Consider the following 25,989-nt stretch of genomic DNA (forward strand, 5'->3'; position numbering starts at 1 on the left):
TAGCCCTGTCGGGGCACTAACTTCACAGGTAGTTCCCTCACTACCAGAACCTGGCAGGGCCTAATGCCCTCACCAGCAACCAAGGCACAGCACAACACTTACAGATAGGTTTTCAAGTGTCTCTGAGCAAACTCCCTGCCTGCTCTCCCAGGTGAGACACTCAGCCCTAAACAAACTAGGCTTATATTGGCCACTCTCAGGTGGAAACCCTAACAAGCCTGTTACCAGGCTAGAAGGCCCAAAACCTGGAGTGGCCATGGGTGGAGCCCTCCCTCTCCTCTCACCCACAACCCCCAGGTCCCAAACCGGTTTTTCAAAAAGCCGAGACTCAAGCCTGCTACACTGCAGACTTTCTCCTGGGGGTTTAAAACACATAAGACAGGAATCTGGGACAAATGTACCTGCCACAGACCACTTTACCAGTGATCCTATCACATATCCCCCCCCTTTGTTTCGACCTGTGGGGCGGAACAACTGAAGCCCCCAAACAATGAACGCGTGACAACGCGTCTGCCTTGGCCAGCTGGCTTCCTGGCCTGTGTTCCACTGAAAATGTTAAAGTTTGTAACGCCAAGAACCATCTCGTAATTCTCGCATTACTGTCCTTATTTTCGGACATCCACTTCAAAGGGGCATGATCAGTGATCAATTTGAACTTTCTTCCAACCAAGTAGTACCTGAGAGCCTCTAACGCCCACTTTATGGCCAACGCCTCCTTCTCCACTGTGGCATCGGGTAGGCATCGAATTTTGAAACACTGTTCAACTTTCGGAAGTCATTGCAGAAACGCACACTCCCGTCGGGCTTTGGAATCAACACAATGGGACTTGACCATTCACTATGTGATTCTTCAATAACCCCTAACTGTAGCATATTTTTAATTTCTTTCGACACCGATTCTCTTTGTGCTACTGGTAACCTATAGGGCTTTAGATTAACTTTAACCCCTGGGTCAGTGATGATGTCATGTTTAACGACCGAGGTTTTCCCAGGTACGTCAGAGAACAGCACCCTATTTCTGATCAGAAACTCCTTGACCTCTTGTTGTTGAATTGCCGACAGGGTTTTTGCCACTGTCACTTCGGGAACTAAGGGCCCTGGTTTTACTGGAGGGGCTCGGACGGCCGACAGTACCGTTCTATCTTTCCAGGGCTTTAACAGATTTATATGGTATATCTGTTCCGGCTTTCTTTTCCCCGGCTGGTAAACTTTGTAATTGACCTGTCCCACTCTTTCTAAGATTTCAAAGGGGCCTTGCCATTTAGCCAAATGTTTATTTTCCACTGTGGGAACCCACACTAACACTCTGTCCCCAGGAGCAAAGCTGCGTAACCGAGCATTGCGGTTGTATACCCTCTGCTTTATTCGCTCAGTGGTTTTCTCTACTCCTAGATGGCCTGCCGTTATATGACCATGGGCCAGATCCAACACTGTTCTTCTGTAGGCTTTGGGAACTATTAGTTGTTCCACAATATCTTCCCCCTTCTTAGTCACCTGATATAACAAATCCTGACACATTGCCATGTGGGGATAGGACAAAGGACTATCAGGGTCTACGGGTTTACCATCAACTATTTTTACATTCTCCCTGGCTTTTACCAAAGTAGGGTCATTCAACTGCTCCACGGCAAAGACCTCTCTTCTGACCTCTAAATCAGGCAGACGATCCACTGGGCCAACAACACTTCCCACCTCAGTGGGAGGCACATCAGTTGGCGGGCCACCGTCACGCTCCGCATTCTCTAGTTCGCCAATCATAGTAGAAAAAGGGAATAACTCTGACTCAGAAGAAACTCCCTCCTCCACTACATCGACAACCTTCTCAAATGGATCGGGGTTGTTCACTTCTGGAACAAAACGGCATTCCCACAACTTCCAGAAGTGAGCAAAGTCTCTCCCCAATATTGCATCGCACATCAGTCCATGCACCAAACCCACAGAAACTATAGCCGAACCACATGGTGTCTCGATGTTCACCTCGGCAGTAACATAATATCGGGTATTCCCATGTATGCAGGTCACACCAACAGTTTTCCCTTTATGCCTCAAGGGGTTCACCAGCTCAGCTTTCATAAGTGTCACCAAGCTACCAGAGTCTAACAGTGCCTCTACTCGGTTGCCATCTACAGTGAGTACACACATGTGCTTATCAGTCTCAGCCTGCCGGTCAGCCGTACAGGCTGTCTGCGCAAAGAAGGACGCCCTGCGGTAGACATGAGCAGTATCACATTGCATAGGTTCAGTTGTAAGTGAACAATTAGCGGAAATATGGCCGAAGTCACCACACCGGAAACACTGAATCATATTAATGTCTAGTCGTTTACGGGGCAAGAACCTTCCTGGCCTGGCAGGCCTGTCTCCAGGTTCTACACCCTCAGTCTTAGGTACATCCCACCGCCCAGCATCCTTCTCCCCTGGAACAGTCTTACCAGTGTCTGTGGGAGTTCGCCGGTGCGCCATCGGGGCTCGGTGGGGCATACTCATCAGCTCCTCAGCCGCCACGTACCTCTCCACCAGCTCGACCAACTGGTCTGCGGACTTAGGGTCTGCATGGCTCACCCACTTGCGCAGAGTCACAGGTAATGATCGCAGGTACCGGTCCATCACGACCCTTTCCACGATCTGTGGTCCCGTCAGCGTCTTGGGCTGTAGCCATTTTGAGGACAGATGGACGAGGTCATGCATCTGTGAACGTGGAGGCTTGTCCATATGGAACTCCCAGCGGTGGACCCGTTGGGCACGAACAAAGGTGGTGACTCCCAAGCGAGTTAGGATCTCCTGTTTTAGTTTTTTATAGTCCTTGGCATCAGCCAGGCATAAGTCGAAATAGGCCTTTTGTGGCTCCCCCGACAGAAAAGGTGCCACCAGACTGGCCCACTGCTCCTTGGGCCAACTCTCCCTTTCGGCCTTTCTTTCAAATGCGGTGAGGTAGGCCTCCACATCATCGCCCGAAGTCATCTTTTGGAGGAAGTGACTGGCTCGTATGGAGTGAGGGGTGGTGAGAGGACCAGTAGTAACATCTCTGGGCTGGGCGACCAGGTGCTGTACCACCTCTTTTATGGCCTGGCTGTTTTCCGCTAAGGCCTGGCTGTTTTCCGCTAAGGCCTGGCGGGTTTCCTCGATGGCGACCTGTTGTTGCCTCGGGGCTGTCTCCAAGACCAACAGTTGCACCCTGGTGGATTCCTGCTGAGCCCAGGTAGCTTCCTGCTGAAGTTTGTTCGTCTCCTGCTGAACTCTGGTAGATTCCTGCTGAAGTTTGTTTGTTTGTCTCCTGCTGAGCTGCTGTAGCTTGGAGCAAGGCCTTAATAATGTCCTCCATTTTGTCCTGGGGTGTAGGTTGGAAGCTGAACCTTGCCTCTCTGAGCATTGGCTGACGCCTCCTCTATGGGACTCCAAGGACACAGTGTTATTTCCACACTCACCAATTGGGTGTCTGTCCCTTTAATTTTTAAACGGAAAGTTTTCCTCTCGCTGCAACTTCAGTGTGTGTGAGTGCCCGCATTCTCCACCATATTGTGACACAGTCAGATTAGGGGTTCCCTCTCCTGGGTAGGACTCCTTTCTTACACACACCCACAGCAGCAGGGAAGCAGCACACCAGTCTGGATGCAAGTACAAGCTGGTCGGCGCCAGTCTTTATTGTACAATGTCAGAAACAACATAAAGAAAACATAAACATAAATCCTAGTCCTGTCGGGGCACTAACTTCACAGGTAGTTCCCTCACTACCAGAACCTGGCAGGGCCTAATGCCCTCACCAGCAACCAAGGCACAGCACAACACTTACAGATAGGTTTTCAAGTGTCTCTGAGCAAACTCCCTGCCTGCTCTCCCAGGTGAGACACTCAGCCCTAAACAAACTAGGCTTATATTGGCCACTCTCAGGTGGAAACCCTAACAAGCCTGTTACCAGGCTAGAAGGCCCAAAACCTGGAGTGGCCATGGGTGGAGCCCTCCCTCTCCTCTCACCCACAACCCCCAGGTCCCAAACCGGCTTTTCAAAAAGCCGAGACTCAAGCCTGCTACACTGCAGACTTTCTCCTGGGGGTTTAAAACACATAAGACAGGAATCTGGGACAAATGTACCTGCCACAGACCACTTTACCAGTGATCCTATCACAATACATATACAGTGTATATTCTGTAGACATAGTACACATAATAGGATGCTGGCAGGGAGAGGGTTACAAGACAAGAGGGTATGTTACATTCAGGGATAAGGCTTCCAGGGATTGGGATGCAGAGAAAAGGGATATGTGTAGGGGTGTGTATGTGTGTGTGTGTGTGGGGGGGTTAAAATTATTAACTTTTTTATAATGTCCTTAGTTACCTGTAGCCTTGTTCATGGCAGGTTACTGGAGACATTTGCTGCAAGGAGATATGAAGCATGCTGCATAATATTCAGCAGCCTCCAGCCAGCCTCACACTCACTGTAGTGTCAGAGTGCAGAGAAAAGAAAGCCACTGCGGGGGTCAGGGTTGCTGCTATTTCCTATGTGGCTAAAGGACCTCTGTGATGTTTCCACCACGTGACCGCTGCAGGAGGCTGGACCGCTCCTGTGTTACCATCCACTAGGGCATAGAGGGGGAATAAATATTTGTGGCGAGCGCAGCGAGCCACTGTGCCGGAAGCGTGGCGAGCCCGCGAGGGGACACTTTTGGTCCCCTGTTAGCATCCCCGCCCCTCCCCCTTTTAGGCCGGGTCACGTGGGGGTGACGTCACAGGTCCATTAGAACTCTATAGTCTAGACCTAACCCAGGAGTCAGGTCTCAGGAATCCGTGGAGAGAGAGAAGAAGGGGGGGCGTGTCTAGGAGAGACAAACATACCTAATTGGTGGCTGGTCCTAGGGGAGGTGGCAGCAACTAACACCAGCTGAAATTCTGCAGTGCAGACTAGACTGTAAAAACGAGTGAGCAGCATGGAATGCCCCGCAGGTAATTGAGGCAGCCCAGTGCAGGGCGGGAGCGATCAGTAGCCGGGTAAGTCAACAGCCTGCTATAAAGAAAACCCTTTGCCGATGACTTAGGCTAGGCCTCGCCCTCTCGCAAAAGAGGGTGTGGTTATGAAACACCTGGGTCCACCGGGGATATCCCCGAATCCCCAACGCCCCAGTCCAAGCCTGGTCATAAGTCATTCTTAGTAGCTGGGTGTGTCATGTTTAATGGGGACTTTACTTTTTTTTTTTCACGTATGACTGCCTTAGTAAATGGACAGATCTTTTTTGTATGGAGATATTTCATTCTCTTTCCATTTTGACTTGGACAGAACAAGAAATATATATTATTATACTTAATAAAGTAGTCAATGAGAGTTTTGGGTAACCCTTCGCAGGATAGCGGAAACCCTACTCTGATGTATGGGCACCTTAAGTCACCTGTGCTCAACCATGGATATCTCAAAAACCTGGACTGTTGGGGAGCCTTGAGGACCACGTTTGGGAACCTCTGACTTACGCTATAAAAAAAACACAGAGGCCCTGATTCAGAGCCGGACGCTCTGACAGAGCGCTCGCTCTGAATCAGGGCCGGGCTATTTATTTTTTAGAGCGGCCTCCTGGCCGCTCGCATAGCTGTGGGTGACCACCCACAGCTATAGTGAGCGGCCAGGAAGATGGTCGCGATGGTCAAGACCATCGCGACCATCGGGCTTGCGACGAGACCCTTGTGGTAGGGTCTCGTTGCCGCAAGCCCGAGAGAGATTTCGGCTCTAACAGAGCCGAAATCTCTCCCACTGACATCACTCGTGATGTCAGTGGGGCCGGCCCCAAACGGAGGCGTTCAGATGGGAACGCCTCTGTTTGGGCAGCCACCCCCCCAGCCCGCCCACCAAAGGGGGCGTGCTGTCACTCAACATCGACAGCACGCCCCCTTTGGTACGAGACCCGGAGCGACGGATTGCCCGTCGCTATCCGGGTCTCACGCATGCGCACGACGGAGCCGGCTCCGTCGTGCGCATGCGCCCTGGGCCACCTTCGACCCGGTTGCGAGCGCTCAGCGCTTGTGACCGGGTCTGAATCAGGCCCAGAGTTTTAGGAGAAAAAAATTAAAATAGTCTAAGGAGTGGGGGAAGCATCATTCGGGTGATAATGAGGTGTTCTGTTTGGTTAGTAGGTACAGTACTTGGGTGCTGAATGATATAAAGCTGTCCAATTAGTTGTAGGGATTCAGCCTTACATAATTCAGATTTACAAAGGTTTTTTGTGCACTATTTAAAAGCCATTAGTGTATTAATTCAACTTAACTTTTTGAGATGAGTTTACAAATCCCTGCCAAGTGTTAATTCCACTAAAGTTCCTTTCACTGTAATAATAACAAATAACTAGTAGGAACTAATGCTCATAGCTAGGTGTTTTGAGAGCAAAGGAGATAAGTTACATGTGTAAAGCTACCAAGGGGCCCATTTATTAAGGATCGCATTCTGCAATGCGATCAGGGCATGCAGTACCGCCCATGATCGCATTACAAAATGCGATCATACCGGCTGAATGTATGACCCTGCACATGCAGGGAGACGGGCTCCGAAAAGAGCCCGTCCCTGCGATGTGGCCAGAGTGCATTCCGGGCTGCTGCGCATGCGCAGTCCCGCGGACTGCACATGAGCGGCGCCCATTGCCGGCGGAGGGATCTGGGAGATCCCTCCGCCGGCTGAAATGCGGGTAAGTGCCCATAGGACACAGCGGATAACACTACCTTCAGATGGCGTTAGCTGCTGGGGTCAATATCGGGAATGCGAAGCATTCCCGATATTGATAGATTTGGCAGCATCGCATACATCCGGGGGATACTAAGTATTTGAGGTAAACCCCCGAAAACAGGTGTTTTCTGGGAATTTACCTCAAATGCACTTTGATAAATGGGCCCCCAAGTCACAGTGCCTTGTGTTTTGTCCTATTTGGTGACATAACAGGACTAATATGACATAAATGCACTTCAGTTTGTGCAGAACTGCATGGGTTTGCAGAGCATAAAGTTGCAGTGTTTGCGGAAGAGCAACATTTACCATAATTTACTTCATGACTGTACACTAAGCACACAAGTGCAACCAGTTTTGCTGAACCATACAAAAAAAAAAAAACGCAAATATTAAGATGATCAAAATTTGATAAAAGGGTGGAAGACCAAAGGGGCACAAAGTCATTTCCACAAGTAGTGGTGATATTGTTTTAACCACTTAATTGACAATTTTTTTCCCCAAAAAAACGCTCCAAAAATTGTCGTTTTTTTTTACGTTTGAATTAGATCAAAAACATGATTTTAAAACTTATCCAACATGATTAAAAAAATAAAATGTTTAAACAAAGTATACCATAAATATAGCAAATTTTATGGTATATAGGCCCTCATTCAGAGCCGTACGCTCTGAGCAGAGCACACGCTCTGAATGAGGGCCGGCCTCCATGAAAATGGAGCGTCCTCCTGGACGCTCGTATAGCTGTGGGTCACCACCCACAGGCTATACGAGCGTGCAGTTTGATGGCCGCGATGGTCTTGACCATCGCGACCATCGAAACTGCGAGCCGGAGCCTGCGGTTGAGGTTTTCAACCGCAAGCTCCGGAGTGATTTTGGCTCTATCAGAGCCAAAATCACTCCCACTGACATCACTAGTGATGTCAGTGGGCCGGCTTCTGACGGGAGGCGTTCCCGTGGGAACGCCCCCGTCAGGGAGGCACGCCCCTGGCACGCCTACCAAAGGGGGCGTGCTGTCAACCAACATCGACAGCACGCCCCCTTTGATCAGACACAACGAGCGAAGGACTTTCCTTCGCTCGTCGCGTCTGGCGCATGCGCACGACGGAGCTCCCTCCGTCGTGCGCATGCTCAGTCCAGAACATCGACCCACTTGCGAGCGGACAGCCGTATTGATGGCTATTGACATCTGTACCATCGATGGTCAATGGGCCAACCATCGATAAAAAATCATTGATTGTTTGAGACCAATGTTTCATTAACACCTATACATACATATATACATTCATACATACACACATACATACAGATGTAGCCACTCTCATCTATGCCTAGCGCCACTAGCGTGCTTGCGTCTATGGCATTCGTGTGCCTACACACGCGCACACCATAGACTTCAATGGGGTAATCACTATGCTGCGATGAGATTGGCTACATCTGTATATATACACATATATATATATATATAATATTATAAGGGCACAGTCGTGCCCTTATATTAAGGTTGAATTGAAAAAAATTGAATTATCCCAGAGAGAATTCCTGAGGGGGGGCATGGTGTTTAAGGGGCTACACCTCAAAAGCTATTGGAGGTACCGAGCTGAAATTTGGCATTGTCGGGTAGAACTGTCGCTCGGTCCTGCATGCCAAATTTCAGGGCAAAAAATATATAAAATGTGGATTTGGGAGTAATCTAAATTTTCAACTGTCAGTTTTTCCTGACACTCAATTAGGACCACTTTTCTGCTATTCTCTATGAGGGATTTTTGGGAAGGAATAAGTCAGGGTACAGGGTGAATTTAGACTTGGGGTTTGTTTTATTAGGTAGCTCTTGTTCCAGGGTAGGTGCTTTTGGGGTTCAGGTAATTGAGAAAGGTACAGTTTTTAAACTATTACCTCACAAATGCTCCTTTATATAGATAGGGAGCTTCAACTTGTTGCACACCCTCAGTAGGTGCCTCCAGCAGGGAGCTGTACTCACTGTGGCTTCACCTGGATGCACCAAGATGGCTGTACTATGCGGTCGATAGCGGTGCTGGGACCCAGCAATGGTAGCGGGCGGTAGCGGTGTGTGAGTTAGCCAGACGAGGACCCGACGGTGGTGCGCCCATCAGCGGCGGCGGTGTGGGCATCAGCAGTGGTGCGGGCTTTAGCGGTGGTGGGTGGAACAGGTGGCGTTGCAGGTGTTGGCGGTAGGCCTGTGTCAGGTTTGTCGTTGCGGAATCCCCTACTGAGGGGTTGTGATCTTGGGTTTGGAAGAATTCGGGGTGAGAGGCCTGGATACCAGAACTCCTCATCCACAGATCTTGGACGTTGGCGAGACCTGGTCAATGGTGCGGAGTCTAACCTGCAGGGAGGTGTTCTCCAGTGACCTCTCCAAGCGGGATATGGGTTTAGCTGCACCCTGCAGGCAGGTCGCGGTCCTTAGACCAGGTATCCAAGATCCATGGGAATAGAGACTCAAGATATCAATGGCCCAGGGGAAGTGCCTAACAAAGGCACTGTTACACAAGGAGTTTTACTCCAGGAATAGCATACTGATGCACTTTTGCACAACAGGATGGCACTTGAGAGGTACTTTGGAATTAGCACTCGAGAGTTACACTGGAATTGGCACTTGAGAGGTACTTTGAAATTAGCACTCGAGAGGTACACTGGAATTGGCACTTGAGAGGTACTTGAAATTAGCACTTGAGAGGTACACTGGAATTGACTCTTGAGAGGTACACTGGAAGTGGCACTTGAGAAATGCACTGAGAGCAGCGTGCTGACGCATCTTTGCTCCACGGAGTGGCATTCAAGCAATACACAGGTAGTGGCATGTGGACGCACTTTGCACCACGAGGTAGCACTCGAGGAAGACACAGATAATGGCGTACGGACGCACTTTTGCACCATAGGGTGGCACTCGAGGAATTCACAGGTAGTGGCATGTGGACGCACTTTTGCACCATGGGGTGGCACTCGAGGAGCTCACAGGCAGTGGCGTGTGGACGCACTTTTGAACTACGGGGTGGCACTCGAGGAACACACAGGGAGTGGTGTGCTGACGCACTTTTGCATCAAGGAATGGCACATAAAACGCACACAGGCAGAGATGTAATAGCACTGTCGCTGGAAGTGAAGCACTCAGGCAAAGATGTTAGTCACACAGCTGCTCCGGAAGACACTAGTAATTTTTACACAGGCAGGGATGTTGGTCGCACTGTTGCTCAAAGTAGACACTGGAACAAATACACAGGCAAAGATGTAATCGCACTGTTGCTCAAAGGAGACACTGGAATTAAGCACACAGGCAGGGATGTTGGTGGCACTGTAGCTCGAGGAAACACTGGAAAACGAGAAAACTAAGGGAACTTGGAACAAAGGGCCTGATTCAGACCCACTCGCAAGCGGCTGTCCGCTCGCAAGTGGGTCGATGTTGTGCACTGCGCATGCGCACGACGGCGGGAGCTCCGTCGTGCGCATGCGCCAGACGCGACGAGCGAAGGACTTTCCTTCGCTCGTTGTGTCTGATCAAAGGGGGCGTGCTGTCGATGTTGATTGACAGCACGCCCCCTTTGGTGGGCGTGCCTCCCTGACAGGGGCATTCCCAAGGGAACGCCTACCGTCAGAAGCCGGCCCACTGACATCACTAGTGATGTCAGTGGGAGTGATTTTGGCTCTGATAGAGCCAAAATCACTCCGGGCCTTGCGGTTGAGAAACTCAACCGCAGGCTCCGGCTCGCAGTGGCGATGGTCGCGATGGTCAACGGGTTTACCATCAACTACTTTTACATTCTCCCTGGCTTTTACCAAAGTAGGGTCATTCAACTGCTCCACGGCAAAGACCTCTCTTCTGTCGTGCCCTTATATTAAGGCTGAATTGAAAAAAATTGAATTATCCCAGAGAGAATTCCTGAGGGGGGGCATGGTGTTTAAGGGGCTACACCTCAAAAGCTATTGGAGGTACCAAGCTGAAATTTGGCATTGTCGGGTAGAACTGTCGCTCGGTTCTGCATGCCAAATTTCAGGGCAAAAAATATATAAAATGAGGATTTGGGAGTAATCTAAATTTTCAACTGTCAGTTTTTTCTGACACTCAATTAGGACCACTTTTCTGCTATTCTCTATGAGGGATTTTTGGGAAGGAATAAGTCAGGGTACAGGGTGAATTTAGACTTGGGGTTTGTTTTATTAGGTAGCTCTTGTTCCAGGGTAGGTGCTTTTGGGGTTCAGGTAATTGAGAAAGGTACAGTTTTTAAACTATTACCTCACAAATGCTCCTTTATATAGATAGGGAGCTTCAACTTGTTGCACAGCCTCAGTAGGTGCCTCCAGCAGGGGGCTGTACTCACTGTGGCTTCACCTGGATGCACCAAGATGGCTGTACTATGCGGTCGATAGCGGTGCTGGGACCCAGCAATGGTAGCGGGCGGTAGCAGCGGCGGGGACCCGGCGACGGTGTGTGAGTTAGCCAGACGAGGACCCGACGGTGGTGCGCCCATCAGCGGCGGCGGTGTGGGCATCAGCAGTGGTGCGGGCTTTAGCGGTGGTGGGTGGAACAGGTGGCGTTGCAGGTGTTGGCGGTAGGCCTGTGTCAGGTTTGTCGTTGCGGAATCCCCTACTGAGGGGTTGTGATCTTGGGTTTGGAAGAATTCGGGGTGAGAGGCCTGGATACCAGAACTCCTCATCCACAGATCTTGGACGTTGGCGAGACCTGGTCAATGGTGCGGAGTCTAACCTGCAGGGAGGTGTTCTCCAGTGACCTCTCCAAGCGGGATATGGGTTTAGCTGCACCCTGCAGGCAGGTCGCGGTCCTTAGACCAGGTATCCAAGATCCATGGGAATAGAGACTCAAGATATCAATGGCCCAGGGGAAGTGCCTAACAAAGGCACTGTTACACAAGGAGTTTTACTCCAGGAATAGCGTACTGATGCACTTTTGCACAACAGGATGGCACTTGAGAGGTACTTTGGAATTAGCACTCGAGAGTTACACTGGAATTGGCACTTGAGAGGTACTTTGAAATTAGCACTCGAGAGGTACACTGGAATTGGCACTTGAGAGGTACTTGAAATTAGCACTTGAGAGGTACACTGGAATTGACTCTTGAGAGGTACACTGGAAGTGGCACTTGAGAAATGCACTGAGAGCAGCGTGCTGACGCATCTTTGCTCCATGGAGTGGCATTCAAGCAATACACAGGTGCATGTGGACGCACTTTGCACCACGAGGTAGCACTCGAGGAAGACACAGATAATGGCGTACGGACGCACTTTTGCACCATAGGGTGGCACTCAAGGAATTCACAGGTAGTGGCATGTGGACGCACTTTTGCACCATGGGGTGGCACTCGAGGAGCTCACAGGCAGTGGCGTGTGGACGCACTTTTGAACTACGGGGTGGCACTCGAGGAACACACAGGGAGTGGTGTGCTGACGCACTTTTGCATCAAGGAATGGCACATAAAACGCACACAGGCAGAGATGTAATAGCACTGTCGCTGGAAGTGAAGCACTCAGGCAAAGATGTTAGTCACACAGCTGCTCCGGAAGACACTAGTAATTTTTACACAGGCAGGGATGTTGGTCGCACTGTTGCTCAAAGTAGACACTGGAACTAAGCACACAGGCAGGGATGTTGGTGGCACTGTAGCTCGAGGAAACACTGGAAAACGAGAAAACTAAGGGAACTTGGAACAAAGGGCCTGATTCAGACCCACTCGCAAGCGGCTGTCCGCTTGCAAGTGGGTCGATGTTGTGCACTGCGCATGCGCACGACGGCGGGAGCTCCGTCGTGTGCATGCGCCAGACGCGACGAGCGAAGGACTTTCCTTCGCTCGTTGTGTCTGATCAAAGGGGGCGTGCTGTCGATGTTGATTGACAGCACGCCCCCTTTGGAGGGCGTGCCGTGGGCGTGCCTCCCTGACGGGGGCGTTCCCAAGGGAACGCCTACCGTCAGAAGCCGGCCCACTGACATCACTAATGATGTCAGTGGGAGTGATTTTGGCTCTGATAGAGCCAAAATCACTCCGGGCCTTGCGGTTGAGAAACTCAACCGCAGGCTCCGGCTCGCAGTGGCGATGGTCGCGATGGTCAAGACCATCGCGGCCATCAAACTGCACGCTCGTATAGGCTGTGGGTGGTGACCCACAGCTATACGAGCGTCCAGGAGGACGCTCCATAATTATGGAGGGCGGCCCTCATTCAGAGCGTGCGCTCTGCTCAGAGCGTACGGCTCTGAATGAGGGCCAAAGACTCTACTAGCAAACTAGGAGTGACAATAGTTGATCCTGTTGCAGGAGTCAGTCCTAAATACTCTCAGGCAGTGGGTCATTGGATCCTGAGATCACCTGGGACACTAGCAGGACTGCCATTGGAGGAAACTGGTCAGGTGAGATGAACCAACATGGCTGCGCCCATGCCTGCTAACACAGGAGTCCGGATGCATGCATGGAAGTCCAACCGGACCCCAGGGAGAATCCTCAACCATAACCCACCACTGCCACTGACGTCTGAACAGCCTAAAGATACCAGTCCAGCGGTGAGTAAAGGCCGATCCCAGGCCGGATCCTGACAGCCTGGATCCAAGAGGATCTAGTCCCTGCCAGCCATTCTGCAGAGTTCTGCAGTGGAGACCATTTCAAAATGGCGCCTTAGAGACATTTTTGAAATTTCAAGGTGGCCTTCCACGAGCCAATTACGGCTCGCAACATCATCGCAGAGTTCGGCAGCGCTGCCCATTTATAAAATGGCGCCTCAGCGCCATTTTTAAAATGTAAAGATGGCTGACGCGAGCCAATCACGGCTCTCAACATCATCGCTTTGCCCCCTCGGAAAGGTTAGTATAAGCCGGCGCTAGGAGGCGACATGGCAGTCCGATGGCCGGGAGGGAGCAGTGAAGAGTTCCTGAAGAAAGAAGACGCCGGAAGTTCTAGTGGGAGGCGGTCATGTAAAAGAGCTTAAAGGCTGCCGCCCACTAGGTGAAGAGGACACCAGAAGCCCTGGGAAGGTGGCAGCAGTGAAAAAGAGCCAATTGGCTGCCACACTCCAGGTGAAGACGCCAAAGCCCCAAGGTGGCGGCGGCCACGCAAAAGAGCTTAAAGGCCGCAGTTCCCCAGGTGAAGACGCCAAAGCCCTGACAGGCTGGTGCCCACCAGACGAAGACGTCGAAGTCCTGGGTGTCTGTGGCCTTTAAGCTCTTTTAAGTGGCCGCCGCCCCCCAGGTGAAGACGCAGTAAAATAAAATATTGAAATATTAAAGTGTATTGTGTTTATTTTAGTATTTTCTTTTCAGGTGGACTACAGGTGCCAGTGGGCCCTAATGCCCTGCATGCTGGTACTTGTGGTTCTCCAAGTACCAGCATGTAGAGGAGGCTTGCTGGGACCTGTGGTTCACCTGCAAAGAAAAATATAAAAAAAACATAGGGCGGTGGGTGACGGGGATAGTCCCGGGCTATCAGCCTAGGCCTGGGCTGACTGGTCAGGGGTAATGCTTTGGCTGGGGGACCCGATGAAAGGGCTCCCCTGGCTGTGGCATTACCTTCCCTGCTAGAAAGGGTACAGTGCTGGTTTTGGCAAATACAAGAGAAGCCTACTAAGGGCCATATTCAATTACAGTCGAAAAGTCAGTTGCCGGACTTTTCGCTCTAATCTGAGCTTTTGATGGGGTTAAAGTATCGGGCACGTGTCCAAGAATCCCCATATTCAATTTGGAATCGTCGAAAACGGGACTCGGCGGAAAGGTAAGTAGCGAACAGTCCTGTCGCTTTTGGGGAAATCAGCCTGTCACCCCCCAAAAGATGGTCTGACATGGGGATTCACTATGGGTACCCCCGAATTGCCGTGCTGAATGTATTTGGGGTTTTTAAATGGTCTCAACAGGTGTTTTTTTGCGCCTTTGAGATAGTGGTGAAGAATAGCATTTAGCCTTAATTTTTTTTTTTTAAATAACTAGTCCCATCAAATTTGGGGTACATGAAAATGGGTGCAAGCATATTTTTAAGTCCCTAAAGTGAACTTTAAAAATTATTCAAAAATCCACCTGCCGCAACCAAAAAAAACTTGGGGACCCCCCTGAGTCTATTTCGCTAGTTTTTAAGTTTGTCCCCCAACTTTATTTTTTTCATCCCCAAAACAATACCACTTTTTTGGGGGTGTCCTATTGAACTTTTTTTTTTTTTTACACAGATTACTTTTAGGGGACATTCCAAGGGGTGCAGGGTATTTTTTTTAAGTCTGCACCCCAAAACCCCAATTCTGCACTTTTTATCGCCACCTATTCTATAGTGAAAAGTTATCCCCGTTTTTTGACAAAGACTTTTCGCACCTGCGAAAAGTCTTTGAAATTGAATATGGGGAAAGTGAAAATGGCGAAAATGACGTTTTCGCAGCCTAATTGAATATGGCCCTAAATGTTTTCCCCTGTATTTACAAAACCAGGACCGGCTCAGAACCCTGTGCTGGTTGCGCTAAATACAGGCGACCCCTATGTCTTTTGTCCCCTGAATTTTGACAACCAGGACTGGCTCTACAAAGCCCGGTGCTGGTTGTGCTAAATACGGTGTACCCCTACGCTTTTTGTCCCCTGTATTTTCACAACCAGGACCAGCAGTGAAAAGCGTGGGGCTGGTTGTGCTTTAGGGGGAGGGTGGGGTCACTTCACACAATCAACCCGGCACCCACCACTCCAGGGGTGCTGGGGATAGACCCAGGCTATCAGCCCAGGCCTGGGGTGACCTGAAAGGAGGACCCGTTTATTGGGGGGCTCCCTGGCCTGGGCTGACTGATGGTCTGGGTCAATGCATCAGCTGGGGGACCCGGTGAAAGGGTTCCCCTGGCTGTGGCATTATCCAGCTAGAAAGAGCTTGGTGCTGGTTATGGAAAAAAACAGGGGACCCCTATGTTTTTTGTCCCCTGTATTTCCAAAACCAGGACCGGCTTGGCTGAAACCAATGCTGGTTGTGCTAAATACAGGGGACCCCGAAATCTTTTCTCCCCTGTATGTTGACAACCAGTACTGACTCTGAAAAGCCCAGTGCTGGTTTACTAAATATGGGGGACCCCTATGCTTTCCCCCCCAATATTTTCACAACCAGGACCAGCAGTGAAAAGATCGGGCTGGTTGTGCTTTGGGTGGGGGTGGGGGTTGGGGCCACGTCCTTTTTTATTTTACACATATTACATTTTTAACATAGATGCACAGATGGATCTCACTGATACGTCCATGCATCTATGTCTTATTGATTTTAGTTTCTCAGATGCATGCTCAGCACCAGTGAGCCCTGTGCACTGCCCCGCTGCTGCCACTGCTCCGCACCCCTGCTGCTGCCACTGCCCCGCACACCTGCAGCCATCTCTCACTGCACCCCTAAAACACCTCATGTGTCCTGGTCCCTCCTCCACCTGCGCTAGTGTACTATTTTGTTGCCCTTTTCCCCTGCTGGTGGCCCGGTTTGCTCCTTCAAACCCTGGTAGTTAATATAAATTTTAAGAAAGCAATGAAATTCCATAGACATGTCCCATTAAGTCTTCTTAGACATGATTTGAATTTTCACAAAACCTATTGAATTTCTGACACTCAAACTCAAAAAACCAATGAAATTCTGATCATTAAGGCTAACGCCTTAATGGACGTGTTCCTTGCGCAATACAGATATGATATGGTATGCCATCACACCCTGTGGTTAACTGCAGATTCAGCACTCTTACAGATTGATATTGCTGTCACTCACAAAATGGTGGAGCTGCTAATTCACAGAATTGTGTGCTCATTGGAACTCACACATGCAGTCTATGCAACTGAAGTCTGAGAAGTTATGTGGCACACACATTCCACTCAGTGGCCACAATCTTCCCATTCGTTCAACACATCAATCCCACTGGGTTCCAACATCCTTCTCACTCCATACATCCATCTAATTCAGAACACACATTATGTGTATTATATATATATATATATATATATATATATATATATATATATATAGTTTAACGGAGGAGGGCACTCACCAGTTAAGGTAGTAGAGTAAAATCACATCTTTATTACTTATCTTGATTAAAACATTAGAGTCGACGTTTCAATCCGCCTAGGGAAACGTCGACTCTAATGTTTTAATCAAGATAAGTAATAAAGATGTGATTTTACTCTACTACCTTACCTGGTGAGTGCCCTCCTTCTCCGTTAAACTCTATGTTTTGGATTCCTATTGGATCTTTCAGGAGATTTATGCAAATTTAATTAAAAAAAACCTAAGAGATCACATGTACATAAGTATTCACAGCCTTTGCCATGAAGCTCAAAATAGAGCTCAGGTGCATCCGGTTTCTACTGATCATCCTTGAGATGTTCCTACAGCTTAATTGGAGTCCACCTGTGGTAAATTCAGTTGATTGGACTTGATTTTGAAAGGCATACACCTGTCTATATAAGGTCCCACACTTGACAGTGCATGTCAGACCACAAACCAAGCATGAAGTCCAAGGAATTGTCTGTAGACCTCCGAGACAGGATTGTCTCGAGGCACAAATCTGGGGAAGGGTACAGAAAAATATCTGCTGCTTTGAAGGTTCCAATGAGCACAGTGGCCTCCATCATCCGTAAATGGAAGAAGTTCGGAACCACCAGGACTCTTCCTAGAGTTGGCCGGCCGTCTAAACTGAGCGATCGGGGGAGATGGGCTCTAGTTGGGGAGGTAATCAAGAACCGGATGGTCACTCTGTCAGAGCTACAGCATTCCTCTGTGGAGAGAGGAGAACCTTCCAGAAAGACAACCATCTCTGCAGCAATCCACCAATCTGGCCTGTATGGTAGAGTAACCAGACGGAAGCCACTCCTTAGTAAAAAGTACATGGCAGCCCGCCTGGAGTTTGCTAAAATGCACCTGAAGGACTCTCAGACCAAAAGAAAGAAAATTCTCTGGTCTGATGAGACAAAGATTGACCTCTTTGGCGTGAATGCCAGGCGTTATGTTTGGAGGAAACCAGGCACCGCTCATCACCAGGCCAATACCATCCCTACAGTGAAGCATGGTGGTGGCAGCATAATGCTGTGGAGATGTTTTTCAGCGGCAGGAACTGGGAGACTAGTCGGGATAGAGGGAAAGATGAATGCAGCAATGTACAGAGACATCCTGAATGAAAACCTGCACCAGAGCACTCTTGACCTCAGACTGGGGTGACTGTTCATCTTTCAGCAGGACAACAACCCTAAGCACACAGCCAAGATATCAAAAGAGTGGGTTCAGGAAAACTCTGTGAATGTCCTTCAGTGGCCCAGCCAGAGCCCAGACTTGAATCCGATTGAACAATCTCTGGAGAGATCTGAAAATGGCTGTGCACCGACGCTTCCCAACCAATCTGATGGAGCTTGAGAGGTGCTGCAAAGAGGAATGGGCGAAACTGCCCAAAGATAGGTGTGCCAAGCTTGTGGCATCAAATTCAAAAAGACTTGAGGCTGTAATTGCTGCCAAAGGTGCATCAACAAAGTATTGAACAAAGGCTGTGAATACTTATGTACATGTGATTTCTTAGTTTTTTTTATTAAATTTGCAAAAATCTCAAAAAAACATTTTACACGTTGTCATTATGGGGTAACATGTGTAGAATTTTGAGGACAAAAATGAATTTATTCCATTTTGGAATAAGGCTGTAACATAACTAAATGGGGAAGAGTGAAGTGCTACGAATACTTTCCGGAAGCACTATATATAAATATATATATATATATATATATATATATATATATATATAAATAAATCCTGTGAGGTGTATGCAAAGAAATACACCATGCACGGCGCAGGGTCCTGTCCTCAGGCTGTCATACACGGAAATAACAATACAAAGAAAGAAAAACTGGTCTTAACTTATATCCCCACCACAGTGCTCCGGGGCGCCTGTCAGTGACGTCACTCCGTCACGTGGGCGGGACACTTCGGCAGGTTGCTGGAACTGTGCCTAGAATATAGTACATGTCTGATGTATAAATATATACATCAGACATGTACTACTATATTCCAGGCACGGTTCCAGCATTTTTTAGATCACACCATGATGAATTAGACATCATTAGTACATGATGCATGTTCATACACTGGCAACAGTTGCGTTCTCCTTTTGTCCATAGTTTTCACTTTTTTAATTTTTTGTCTTTTTACAGCCGCATCCCGGAGAGGTAGACAGCGTCAGGTTGCTAAGCAACCTGCCCACGTGTTCCGCCCACGTGATGGTGTGAGATCACCGACAGGTGCCCCTGAGCACGTTAGGGAGGCTACAGTCTCCGGGATAGCGTGCATCGCTGAGGTGGGGATTAAAGGTAAGACCAGTTTTTCTTTCTTTTTATTGTTATTTCCGTGTATGACAACCTGAGGACAGGACCCTGCGTGGTCCAGAAACGTTGCTGCTGATATGCCATTTCACTAAAATACTTCATATATACTGCAGGTGTATTTCTTTGCATACACCTCACAGGAATTCTATTACAATACAGCACGGGCAGGCAGTGAGTTGCATTAATTACAGGGGAGTGCCGGATTATTGTGGAAACACACACACACATATATATATATATATATATATATATATACATATACATACAGTCAGGTGCATAAATATTGGGACATTGACAGAATCTTCATATTTTGGCCTCTATTCACCACCACAATGGCTTTGAAATGAAACAAACAAGATGTGCTTTAACTGCAGAATTTCAGATTTAATTTGAGGGTAATTACATCCAAATCAGGTGAACGGTGTAGGAAACAACGGTTTCTATATGTGCCTCCCACTTTTTAAGGGGCCAAAAGTAATGGGACTATCAACTCAAAAGCTATTTCACGGACAGGTGTGGGCTATTCCCTCGTTATTTCATTATCAATTAAGTAGGTAAAAGGTCTGGAGTTGATTCTAGGTGTGACATTTGCATTTGGAATCAGTTGCTGTTGACTTTCAATATGAGATCCAAAGAGCTGTCACTATCAGTGAAGCAAGCCATCATTAGGCTGAAAAATCCAAACACACCCATCAGAGAGATAGCAAAAACATTAGGTGTGGCCAAATCAACTGTTTGGAACATTCTTAAAAAGAAAGAACGCACCGGAGAGCTCAGCAACACCAAAAGACCTGGAAGACCACGGAAAACAACTGTGGTGGATGACAGAAGAATTATTTCCCTGGTGAAGAAAAACCCCTTCACAACAGTTGGCCAAATCAAGAACACTCTCCAGGAGGTAGGTGTATATGTGTCAAAGTCAACAATCAAGAGAAGACTTCACAAGAGTGAATATAGAGGGTTCACCACAAGATGTAAACCATTGGTGAGCCACAAATACATTAAAACCAGATTAGAGCTTGCCAAACAACATCTAAAAAAGCCATTACAGTTCTGGAACAACATCCTATGGACAGATGAGACAAAGATCAACTTGTACCAGAGTGATGGGAAGAGAAGAGTATGGAGAAGGAAAGGAACTGCTCATGATCCAAAACATACCACCTCATCAGTGAAGCATGGTGGTGGTAGTGTCATGGCGTGGGCATATATGGCTGTCAATGGAATTGGTTCCCTTGTATTTATTGATGATGTGACTGCTGACAAAAGCAGCAGAATGAATTCTGAAGTGTTTCGGGCAATATTATATGCTCATATTCAGTCAAATGCTTCAGGACTCATTGGACGGCGCTTCACAGTGCAGATGGACAATGACCCGAAGCATACTGCAAAAGCAACCAAAGAGTTTTTTAAAGCTAAAAAGGGGAATGTTATGCAATGGCCAAGTCAATCCCCTGACCTGAATCCAATTGAGCATGCATTTCACTTGATGAAGACAAAACTGAAGGGAAAATGCCCCAAGAACAAGCAGGAACTGAAGACATTTGCAGTAGAGGCCTGGCAGAGCATCACCAGGGATTAAACCCAGCGTCTGGTGATGTCTATGCGTTCCAGACTTCAGGCTGTAATTGCCTGCAAAGAATTTGCAACAAAGTATTAAAAAGTGAAAGTTAGATTTATTATTGTTTAGTTTGTCCCATTACTTTTGGCCCCTTAAAAAGTGAGAGGCACATATAGAAACCGTTGTAATTCCTACACCGTTCACCTGATTTGGATGTAATTACCCTCAAATGAAATCTGAAAGTCTCCAGTTAAAGCACATCTTGTTTGTTTCATTGCAAAGCCGTTGTGGTGAATAGAGGCCAAAATATGAAAATTATACAGTCAGGTGCATAAATATTGGGACATTGACAGAATTTTCATATTTTGGCCTCTATTCACCACCACAATGGCTTTGAAATGAAACAATCAAGATGTGCTTTAACTGCAGACTTTCAGATTTAATTTGAGGGTAATTACATCCAAATCAGGTGAACGGTGTAAGAATTACAACGGTTTCTATATGTGCCTCCCACTTTTTAAGGGGCCAAAAGTAATGGGACAAACTAAACAATCCTAAATCTGACTTTCACTTTTTAATACTTTGTTGCAAATCCTTTGCAGGCAATTACAGCCTGAAGTCTGGAACGCATAGACATCACCAGACGCTGGGTTTCATCCTTGGTGATGCTCTGCCAGGCCTCTACTGCAAATGTCTTCAGTTCCTGCTTGTTCTTGGGGCATTTTCCCTTCAGTTTTGTCTTCATCAAGTGAAATGTATGCTCAATTGGATTCAGGTCAGGGAATTGACTTGGCCGTTGAATAACATTCCCCTTTTTAGCCTAAAAAAACTCTTTGGTTGCTTTTGGAGTATGCTTCGGGTCATTGTCCATCTGCACTGTGAAGCGCCGTCCAATGAGTTCTGAAGCATTTAACTGAATATGAGCATATAATATTGCCCAAAACACTTCAATAAATACAAGGGAAACAGTTACATTGGCAGCCAGACATGCCCACGCCATGACACTACCACCACCATGCTTCACTGATGAGGTGGTATGTTTTGGATCATGAGCAGTTCCTTTCCTTCTCCATACTCTTCTCTTCCCATCACTCTGGTACAAGTTGATCTTTGTCTCATCTGTCAATAGGATGTTATTCCAGAACTGTAATGGCTTTTTTAGATGTTGTTTGGCAAACTCTAATCTGGTTTTAATGCATTTGTGGCTCACCAATGGTTTACATCTTGTGGTGAACCCTCTATATTCACTCTTGTGAAGTCTTCTCTTGATTGTTGACTTTGCACATATACACCTACCTCCTGGAGAGTGTTCTTGATTTGGCCAACTGTTGTGAAGGGGTTTTTCTTCACCAGGGAAATAATTCTTCTGTCATCCACCACAGTTGTTTTCCGTGGTCTTCTGGCTCTTTTGGTGTTGTTGAGCTCTCCGGTGCATTCTTTCTTTTTAAGAATGTTCCAAACAGTTGTTTTGGCCACACCTAATGTTTTTGCTATCTCTCTGATGGGTTTGTTTTGATTTTTCAGCCTAATGATGGCCTGCTTCACTGATAGTGACAGCTCTTTGGATCTCATATTGAGAGTCGACAACAACTGATTCCAAATGCAAATGTCACACCTAGAATCAACTCCAGACCTTTTACCTGCTTAATTGATAATGCAATAATGAGGGAATAGCCCACACTTGTCCATGAAATAGCTTTTGAGTTGATAGTCCCATTACTTTTGGCCCCTTAAAAAGTGGGAGGCACATATAGAAACCGTTGTAATTCCTACACTGTTCACCTGATTTGGATGTAATTACCCTCAAATTAAATCTGAAAGTCTGCAGTTAAAGCACATCTTGTTTGTTTCATTTCAAAGCCATTTTGGTGGTGAATAGAGGCCAAAATATTAAAATTCTGTCAATGTCCCAATACTTATGCACCTGACTTTATATATTATATATATATACACACACACACACACACACACACACACAGTGCCAGTCAAAAGTCTGAGGCTGCCGGGAGGCTAGGTTGCTGCTCTTGTGGGTTTGGAGCCGCATCCCGGCCTTTAGATGCACAGAGACACCATCAGTCTAATGTGGTGCCGGTCGCGAGCCAATCACTGTTCACGGACCGGCAGCCGATCAGCAGGGGCTTCCGGTCCATGAGCTCCAATGGGTTCGCGAGCAGCGCCACATTACAATGACGGCAGTGCTGACAATTCCCCAGCGTGTGGCAGCCCTGTCCCGCACCACTCCAAGCTCACCCACCGCACAGCCCTGGCAGGTAAGAGAAGGGAGATGGGGGCTTACGGTGGCTTAATGTATATAATGGGAGGTGCTACCTGTTGAGACTTTATTGCAGGTACAAAAACAGACAAATCACAAGTGCACAACTCCAAATTACTGATTATATATGATTATATATACATTATGCAATAAAATTTTGCAATCAATAGAATTTTTATTATATTTGTATTTTCATCTTTCTATGCAGCCACAGCTGCTCTTACCTTTCTTACTTCACACTTCACTTTTCTCATTATGGCGATGCCCTGGGGTCGCTCAGCTGTGCCGATTTAGAGGTGTTCTGCGCTCTGGATTTGAACCCTAGTATGTTAGGGACCTACCCTACAGAAGTTACTTGGATATGGTGGGTAGGCCCATAACTTTGGCCATGATTATGCAACATTTTATTGCATAATGTATATATATTTATATATAATCAGTAATTTGGAGTTGTGCACTTGTGATTTGTCTATTTTTGTTGCATAATGAGTAAGGAGCCTTACTGTGGCATAATGTAAAAAGGGCGTTACTGTGGAATAATGTAAAAGGGGCCTTACTGTTGCATAATGTAAAAGGGTCGTTACTGTGGCATAATGTAAAAAGGGCGTTACTGTGGCATAATGTAAAAGGGGCCTTACTGTGGCATAATGTAAAAGGGGCCGTACTGTGGCATAATGTGTAAGGGGCCTTTCTGTTTCATAATGTAAAAGGGCCGTACTGTGGCATAATGTAAAAGGGCCTTACTGTGGCATAATGTAAAAGGGGCCTTACTGTGGCATAATGTAAAAGGGGCCTTACTGTGGCATAATGTAAAAGGGGCCCTACTGTGGCATAATGTGTAAGAGGCCTTTCTGTTTCATATTGTAAAAGGGCCTTACTGTGGCATAATGTAAAAGGGGCCGTACTGTGCAATAATGTAAAAGGGCCTTACTGTGGCATAATGTAAAAGAGGCCTTACTGTGGCATAATGTAAAAGGGCCTTACTGTGGCATAATGTAAAAGGGGCCTTACTGTGGCATAATGTAAAAGGGCCTTACTGTGGCATAATGTTAAAGGGGCCTTACTGTGGCATAATGTAAAAGGGCCTTACTGTGGCATAATGTAATAGGGGCCTTACTGTGGCATAATGTAAAAGGGCCTTACTGTGGCATAATGTAAAAGGGGCCGTACTGTGGCATAATGTAAAAGGGCCTTACTGTGGCATAATGTAAAAGGGGCCTTACTGTGGCATAATGTAAAAGGGGCCGTACTGCGGCATAATGTGTAAGGGGCCTTTCTGTGGCATAATGTAAAAGGGCCTTACTGTAGCATAATGTGTAAGGGGCCTTTCTGTAGCATAATGTGTAAGGGGCATTACTGTGACATAATCTATATGGGGCATTACTGTGGCATAATGTATGAGACATTACTGTGGCTTAATGAATAAGGGGCATTACTGTGGCATAATGTGTTATAAGGGTCATTATTGTGTGGCATAATGTGCTATAAAAGGCATTACTGTGTCACAAAACCACACACCCTTTTCATCCTCTATGTTGTATTTTTTTGGGGGGTGCTAAATTATGGCCTTGCCCCGGGTGACAAAAATCCTAGTCTCTGCCCTACTTCTGGGCACGTTAAACACTAATGGGCGTCTATCAGAAAAACAATTTAATTGCTCTGATAGACCCCCATTAGTTAAGATGCCCCAAAAAACTATTGAAGATGTATGTTAGGATATTAATTTCAAATTGCTGAATGAAAGGAGAGGAAAGAGGAGGCAACCTCTATTAAACTAAACTAAAGAAAGTTGGAGAAAAATACAAATAATTACATATATTCAGAGTACACAATCTAAGACTAGCGATGATGCTTTTTTGTTTTTAGATAGGACTGTATGCAGTGTAAAAAGGTGGGTAGCTGGTAATACTGTACGCCTGTAATCAAATGGAGTCCTTGAGGGCCCTCTAGTGGTGACGAGTTAGTCTGCAGTTATAGTTGTGTATGGGTTGAGTGAAACTATGCCTGAATAGAAAAGAGGTACACGTTTGGGAGCTGGAGAAAACACATTCAAGCAGACTAGAAATATAAGTCTGCAGTGCTTAGTATGGACAGCCCCATTGGGTGCCTGAGTTACGGGAAACTACTCTTCGGAGAAGGATCAGTCCCAGAGCTTAGATAGGTAGCTCAATGGGTGTTTTGCAGTGTAGGGAATCAGGTGGTTGTTGGTTGAGATCAGAATAGATGAATAAAACAGGGATGAAGGCAGATTTAAAAATAGCATGAGGGAAGCTTGTGAGAAGAACATTCAACATCTTCAGTATCCATATTATAAAACTATCAGAGAATGATTATTATTGAAATATGGATTGGGGATTATCGTGGCTAGTGGCACACACCGAAACGTAGTATAAATATATACACACAGCGCCGGTATAATTTTATTATAGAAAGTTATGTAATATTGATATTCTACATTGTTAAGCGGTCATTTCTGAAGCTATTATACATGAATGATCTCGGGTATAACAACACTGGTTAGAAGTAGTGGATTATGGACTAATTAGGACTACCATAACTCATTTAATTTAGGCCCAGATAGTGCTCGCAATATTAATCTATACATAGAATTACAGACTGAAGACTGAAGAAAAGCCAATCAGTGGAAAGGTAACATCCAAATGTTAAAGTGTATGGGCCTGATTCAGAGATGAACGCAATGGTGATTACGTATGCAGATTGAGCAACTGTTTGTTATTGCACATGCGTATAAGCCACACTGCGCATGCGCAGTGTTCGCACTTTCAGATGCACAGAGGAATCCATCGCAAAGAGAGTGACAGGCTGTCAGCATTTGGGGGTGGTAATGGGGAATGGTCATAAAAACGCAGGTGTGTCTGACCATCTGAACGCAGTTGCATGGACGTGCATAAATTAGTCCTTGCGATCTCCTACGCAGCTCTGTGTGACAGGAGAGCTGCCAAATCTGCGGCAGGTCAGACCTTCCGCAAGGGCAAGATGGGCGCTCACTGTGCGTCGATGTTATTGATACTTACGCAGGTAAGCGACATCGTATGCATGTGAGAAGGCAGAAGTGGGCATCCTTATGCTCGGGTGCTCTTTGGAACTGTTAGCATATTTTCGCAGCTGCGTTTTGTGGAGAAACGCAGCTGCGTTCG

The 25,989-nt window shown here is 47.1% G+C and overlaps 1 protein-coding gene across 2 annotated transcripts in view; it reads right to left on the reverse strand.

Annotated features, from left to right (window-relative positions):
* The window catches only part of CUNH20orf96 (chromosome unknown C20orf96 homolog), a 99,417-nt gene that overhangs the window by 35,628 nt on the left and 37,800 nt on the right, over positions 1 to 25,989 (reverse strand). The window lies entirely within an intron of this gene.

The sequence above is a fragment of the Taudactylus pleione genome, unplaced genomic scaffold, assembly GCF_031769625.1.
Source record: "Taudactylus pleione unplaced genomic scaffold, aTauple2 ptg000069l, whole genome shotgun sequence".
NCBI classification, from domain to species: Eukaryota; Metazoa; Chordata; class Amphibia; order Anura; family Myobatrachidae; genus Taudactylus; species Taudactylus pleione.